The sequence below is a fragment of the Primulina eburnea genome, chromosome 6, assembly GCF_022965805.1.
Source record: "Primulina eburnea isolate SZY01 chromosome 6, ASM2296580v1, whole genome shotgun sequence".
Lineage (NCBI taxonomy): Eukaryota > Viridiplantae > Streptophyta > Magnoliopsida > Lamiales > Gesneriaceae > Primulina > Primulina eburnea.
In genome coordinates, this window is record NC_133106.1 from 24,626,447 (window position 1) to 24,633,331 (window position 6,885).

General features: G+C 35.4%; 1 protein-coding gene across 1 annotated transcript in view; it reads left to right on the forward strand.

The window, feature by feature from the left end:
- LOC140833389 (desiccation protectant protein Lea14 homolog) overlaps nucleotides 1-491 on the forward strand; it is a 32,437-nt gene extending 31,946 nt beyond the window's left edge. The window contains exon 2 of the mRNA XM_073197740.1: nucleotides 328-491. The gene's annotated coding sequence lies outside the window, so the exon portion shown is untranslated. The remainder of the gene's footprint in view (nucleotides 1-327) is intronic.
- The last annotated feature ends 6,394 nt before the right edge of the window (nucleotides 492-6,885 follow it).

Genomic DNA, 6,885 nt, shown 5'->3' on the forward strand with positions numbered 1-6,885 from the left:
GTTGCGTACAAGGTGAAGAGCTCCGGAAGAGGGATTGCGATGGGCTCGATCCCGGATCCTGGATCCCTCAAGGCGAACGATAAACTATGCTGGATGTCACGATCAAGGTGCCGCACAACCTGCTGATTAGTCTGATTTGGGACATTGGGGCCGATTGGGATATCGTTACGAGCTGGAGTTAGGGCTGATTATCGATATTCCGGTGTTTGGGAATTTCACGATCCCGATGTCGTATAAGTTGATGAAGATGCCGACCATTTCTTACTTGTTTAGGGGAAATCAGACGGCGGAGCCGGCCGACGCTTGATTCTTCTCCCTGGCTCAAAGGTATCGTTACTGACAATGCGTTGCATTTCCTGATTTCAGTTGTGTTTGATGATAAAGAGATGAATGTGACTGATTACTGTGTTTTAGTCTCTTATATTTTGATATTACCAGCAGATCTATATCGAAACAATGAAATTTGCGGCTTGTCACTAGCTCGATATAGATCAATGAAAAATCTTCGGAGATGCGTATTGTGATGATAATAATTGTTTTTAATGGTAAATGGAAATGTCTATTGGAGTATGAAATCAAACAATGTAAGATGTCTCAATTGGAATGTTATAGTCGTGCATGTTTTGACGATGTCAAATTGAAAAACTAACGAAATTTAATTTCTAACATCTTTTGTTTGTTTTGTTTTTTTTTTAAATAATCAAATCAAACACCACGTTTGAAGTTTCTGCTGATCAACCAAGAATTTACAGCCCCTTTGTTTTGGACTCTGACTCCTAATAATGAACCAATACATTAAAATTACTATCGTGCATCCACTACCACATGCAGTCCCCTTTGAATTGTATTATATGTGTTAGTACATGTGTGGATGAAAAAATGATTCACTATCTTTTATTTTTGTTTTGGGAACGGTCGTTTTTCAACATGTTTAAGGGTCCATAGATGTATGCTCAAGGGCTGGACAATAGGGATGTAGGAGCCACACGTTTTATGGGTTTAAAGGGGACTAGGTTTTGATTTTTTAGTCCTAGGATGGAGCGACTGCTGGATGCTGTTTGGGATGTGTTCAAGGGTCCTGAGGGGTCTATTTATGGTCCTAGATGGGTTGTGCAAGGGCTGGAAAGGGAGGATAAAGGTTGCACGTCGTTTTGGGTCGTTTAATGCATGTAGGGGCGCGGCTTAGGGCTGTGTTGCATGGGCTGTAGACCTCGTCTATGAAATGTTTAAGGGGCTCGGTTACAGTCCATCAGGGTTAGCTAGGGCCTTGTTGGATCGGCCAAGGGCTATGGTCGAAAGGAGTGCAAGATTATTAAGCTAGGGTTTCAAATTAGGGCAATGGAATTTCAGTAGGCGTCCTAGGATTATTCAAGGGTTTTAAATGGCCTGAATTGGGTTGCATTGGGCATGGTTAGGAGTTAACAAGATATGGTTCAAGTTTGGTTAAATTTCGAGTCAATTTGGTTAAAACAAGGACGTAGGTTTAAGTTTTAAAACAAATTGGGAAATTTGTCAAGGGGCTTAATTCTACGTCTAAGAAATGTTTATGAGTGTATTTTATGATGTTATGTTAAGTTTGGATTGATTTGAATCGTCTTTTTAAGGTCTAAGAGTAAATTGAGAAAGTTAGTGTTCCAGGGGCAAAACAGTCATTTTACACCTAAAAAAATCTTAGACGTCCTGACAGTGCTCTAAATGCTGTAACAAATGATAAAATATTTATTTTAAAAGATTATGCAATTTTATGAGGAAAAACGATAATGCTAAAAGACGTGATGCATGGTTGATTTTAAGGAAAAATTATATATATGCATAAATTTTTATAAGTGATGAATATAATGAAAGCTTGAAGGAGGTGACTTTGATTGTGACTAAAATGAAAAGATATGGTGATATGTAAGGCCAAAGCTCATTTGACGAATGAGAGTGTCGTTGATATCCTCGCCGCCTCGTACCATTGTTATATATAGATGGATCCATCGATCTACAGCTGATACAAAAGTCACATTTAATTATTTGAATTCAATAAAAGATAAACATATACGTATATGATGAAAGGAAAAATGATATGATTAAAGAAAAAAAGGATTTAAAGTTATACATGTTCATGAAAAACTATTTTATTAAAAGTATCTTTCACTGTTTCTTGTCAATGCGTATGTATTACTTGTTATAATGGTTAATGTTTGCCGAGTCAATAGACTCACTAGATTTGATCGATGCAGATGAGAATAATTTTGTTGATGATGGAGGACTTGATGGTTGAATTAGCTGGAGTGATGGTGCACATAACTTGATGATCTTTGCTAGTTTGATTTTTTAAAAGATTTTATGACGTTCATGATTTTTGATATTTTTGAGTGGTTTTTGAGAGGAGTAAGATGCTTATGATTTATTTTAAAAAATGGTAGTTTTAAGTTTGATTTAATAATTTACGCTTTTATGTTTTGAATTTTGTTTTTGGCTTTTCAAATAATTAGTTGTGTGAGTTTATTTTAAATAACAAATAGTATATTTTAAAGAAAAACGAATTGTAGACGTTTCAGTAAGTGTCCAGCGAGTTAAATCTTGTGTAAAAAAATATTTATTTTAATAATATTTTACAGTTTTATTCAATTATGAAATTTAATTTTTATATGTATATTCTTACAAGTTGAATAAATAATAACCTTGAATATACTATGATACAATGAGGTTAAGTTATGTTCATTTAATATGTATAAATTGGTTCTTAATCAATTCAGTTGTCTAAAATATGGATAAATGTGATCGAACTCTAGATTAGCATATGTGATGTTAACGCCAAATTTTATTGATTAGGACATGGATATGTCCGATGATACAAATAAATGATCATAATATGAGTCACTGAACAACCTTCTTTCACACTTTACAAATGGTTATCTTTATCGATTGGATAAGTCTGTGGTTATGGTTGTACACTATTAGTGTTTTGATTCGGGACAACATAGAGGCTCTATATACTACTGATGCACTCTACTCATTTATCGACTCTGCGAGGGTCATTAGGTGGCGAGGTTGGGTATAATTTCGATATACGTATGATTTGTTTCATTGTAGTCGATGACTCACCGCTCACCTGCGGGTGTGGATATCTTATATGGTCTGATGTGTTAATAGTGCCTAGAATCTCTAGCAATATTATGAGTTGTGCTTAGGAAAAAGTATTTTCCCTAGTTACTACACACGATGTCACTATGATTACTCAAAGATACATTTACATCGTTATCGAATTCATATGCAACACTTGATATACAAATGATTGGAGATTTGATGAAGATATATGAGTTGAAGGTACCTTACTATACGCTAACCATAACTTACTGATTCTTGAAATAACTATCAATGATACCTAGAGAATCATGGACCGATGTTACTAGATAGTCAAACCATGATTCGATTGGTGTAGTCGGGACTAATTTATGATGTTCTTGTGATCAAAAGGTTGATGCACATAATGAGACCGTTGGATCTTTTTCTACCGAGCACTTTGAGGTGCTTCAAACAAAATATTCTCCAAGAGCTGCAATAGCTCATGTTCTAAGAATGTTTACACCGATGAATTAGATCGAGTTTGGTATAGAACCAAGCGGAAAACACTCGAAATAATCATTCATTAAGAAACACTGATATATTTGTATATCTTATGTAACTGAATAACCAAAAGACTAGATTAGTTTTCGCATTCATTCGTTCAGTTATGATGAGAACTGAACCAACAGATGCTCTAACTATTTAAATCAGTTTGAAAACGATAAGTAATTAGTTAAATACACAAGATATGTTTATGATTCTTCGGAGACTTCAACTGCTCCTACGTCACCCCTTCTACCACATCGAGTAGGATTCACTAAAACTTTGATCTATACAACAACTTGTACAAACCCACCCAGCTTAGGACTTACCCACTGCCTTCACTGAACTCCTAGACTAGACCTGAAGGCAGCACCTTCCAGTCAACACTTCTTTAACGTCTATGTGAGAAAGACTACATATACAAGTTTATTTTCTTTGTGCAAGACTGTATTTGAGTGGTGGTGAGTGTTTTTGTGTGTGAGAACTGATCTCTGAAAACTACCCGAAAGTTGTTCTCACACACTGAGGGAAAATAGGCTTCTAATATAAGCTGATAACACGTTGAAGTGTTCCCTCACGACTGGGCTGAATGCTTCTCTCTTAAGCTGATATCACTTTGAAGCGTGCCCTTTTGTATTTGTGTTATGTTCTTCCTGTGTTTGAGTCCTCACTGGTCTTCTATTTATAAGCGGGAAGACTGATCGTATAGTAAGACTCATTTAATCTATCTGTTGCATTTGAATCGGCTCCTTGGACTTTGTGTCTCGTCTTTTTGAACGCCCTTCTGAAGCGCTTTGTCATTAATGCTCTGATGCAACGACCATTATTGTCCTTTGTCTGAACAATGGCTTTGTACCTTTACGCACTGCTGGATTTCACTTAAATCAGCTTGTCTTGATCTGCAACTGCTTACTCCAAATTGATGTTCTGAAATGGTCAGTTGAACTGGTCTTCAGTTGGGTTCTTCATCAGTTGAACACTCCTTCAGCTGGCTGGGCTTCTGATGTTCTTCTGTTGAACCACCTATTAACTGAACAATCAGTTGAACTCTTTTACGATAGATCAGATGAACTGGTTCAGTTTGGTTGAACAGTTGATGCTTTCAGTTGGCGTCTTCGAAAACTTCAGTTTTACTTTGCTTAACTGATCAGTTAGAAGCCTGATCAGTTCTTAGCTACCTGCGCACTAAATTAAATCATTAGAAACAAATTAGCAAGTTTTGTGAACATCAAAATTAAGATCGCGAACTTGAAATGTTCGAACAATCTCCGATTTTTTGATGATCACAAAATTTGAACAATTTAAAGCTAAAAGGAAATTCTCCCCTTTGAGGGAATCAAAGAAATGAAGAAAAGCTTTTAAAGAAAAGTTTTTCAGTTTGAGGAATAGCAAAAAAAAAAAAAGAAAAATGCTCCCCATCAAAAACTAAATGAAATAATTTGAAAGCAATTTTTCAGTTCGATGGATAATTATAAACAAAACTCCTCCTCAGAAACTGAATTAAAAACTCCCCTTCAAAAGTAATCATTTACACGATTAATGAAGTTTTAGTATCAATTAAGCACTTTAGGCAACAAATCTTAAAATATCAATTCAGTTATGTAAAGGCTAACTAGATGAAGAAGATGTTTGTTTAATCAAGTAAGCGTCCCTTGTATTATACATCTGCGCATATCAACCAATGTAAGGGAAATTGCTACTCCACTAGCAGACTTAAAATAACATCCAACATCAGTTATTTTACACATGATAGCACTGAATAAACAAACAAATGGTCGCCTTGAATGCTTTGAATGCTGCAAAGATTTTGAATTTCTTTTTCCAGAATATCAGCTAATATGCCTTAGACTTGATCTCTCTGCTGGCTAACTGGTCGAGCTGATTCAAACTGGACTCAACCGCATTGATCATCTGTATTTGATCTGATATGGCAATGAAGCAGCGGTACTGCTGATGATTAAGCTCCACTTAACTCATCAGTTTCAGCTGGTAGTTGGGTTTCGTTTATTGATCAGTTGGCCTGGTAGACTTGCAACTGAAATTTTGTCTTTAGAGCAGTTTAGTTGAACTGCTGTCAGTTGAACTCTAAAGTGTGCAAGCCAATTAAAACAACAAAGTTAATGAATCGAGAGAAGTGGCTACAATGGTAGTTGCTGAGCCAGTAACATTCTCTTTTCTCGCATAAAATATTTAATAGGATTTTGAAATCCATTTTGAATAGCATTTTAAAACATATTTTAAAATATCAGTTTTCAAATGTCCTTCTTAGAACAACTAGCTCTGATACGACTTGTTGGATCTTCTACTGAGCACCTTGAGGTTCTTCAAACAAAATATTCTCCAAGAGCTGCAATAGCTCGTGTTCTAAGAATGTTTACACAGATGAATTAGATCGAGTTTGGTATAGAACCAAGCGGAAAACACTCGAAATAATCCTTCATTAAGAAACACTGATATATTTGTATATCTTTTGTAACTGAATAACCAAAAGACTAATTAGTTTTTGCATTCATTCTTCATCAGTTGAACACTCCTTCAGCTGGCCGGGCTTCTGAGGTTCTACTGCTGAACAACCTATTAACTGAACAATCAGTTGAACTGGTTCAGTTTGATTGATAGTTGATGCTTTCTGCTGGCGTCTTCGACAGCTTCAGTTTTACCTCGCTTAACTGATCAGTTAGAAGCCTGATCAGTTCCTAGCTACCTGCGCACTAAAGTAAATCATTAGAAACAAAATAGCTAGTTTTGTTAGCATCAAAATTAAGATTGCGAACATGAAATGTTCCACAGAGACAAATAAGGGTAAGCCCATATAAGAGGTAAATGTTACCTCGAACACGACTTGTGAAGTCACGGTTAGCCATATGCGTAAATCATTAAGGGTCGCACAAGAATTAAATTTTGTGTCCTCATTCAGATAGTGAAATTCAAGGAGTTGAATTTGATGATTTAGTTTGATGAAGATCAAACATATTGCTTATAATGGTGTTTATAAGTTAATTCCATATTTGAAAGTTATGGAAGTTTGAATGACTACTAATTGTGTGAGAAGAGTCTAACTACCTAATTTAGTGAATGAGTTCTAAAATTGATAGCTGTCAAAAATTAATTATTGGAAAATTTTCATCCTCGAAAATTAATTTTTCACAATAATAACGAGGTTTTACCCTCGTCACATTGGTGATGTTGGATCGCCAATTGGAGATTATAACGAATTCACAGTTCTAAAATATTTTATTAGTAAAAATGGGATAATCTTGACAAATGTTGATTAATAGATTTTTCACC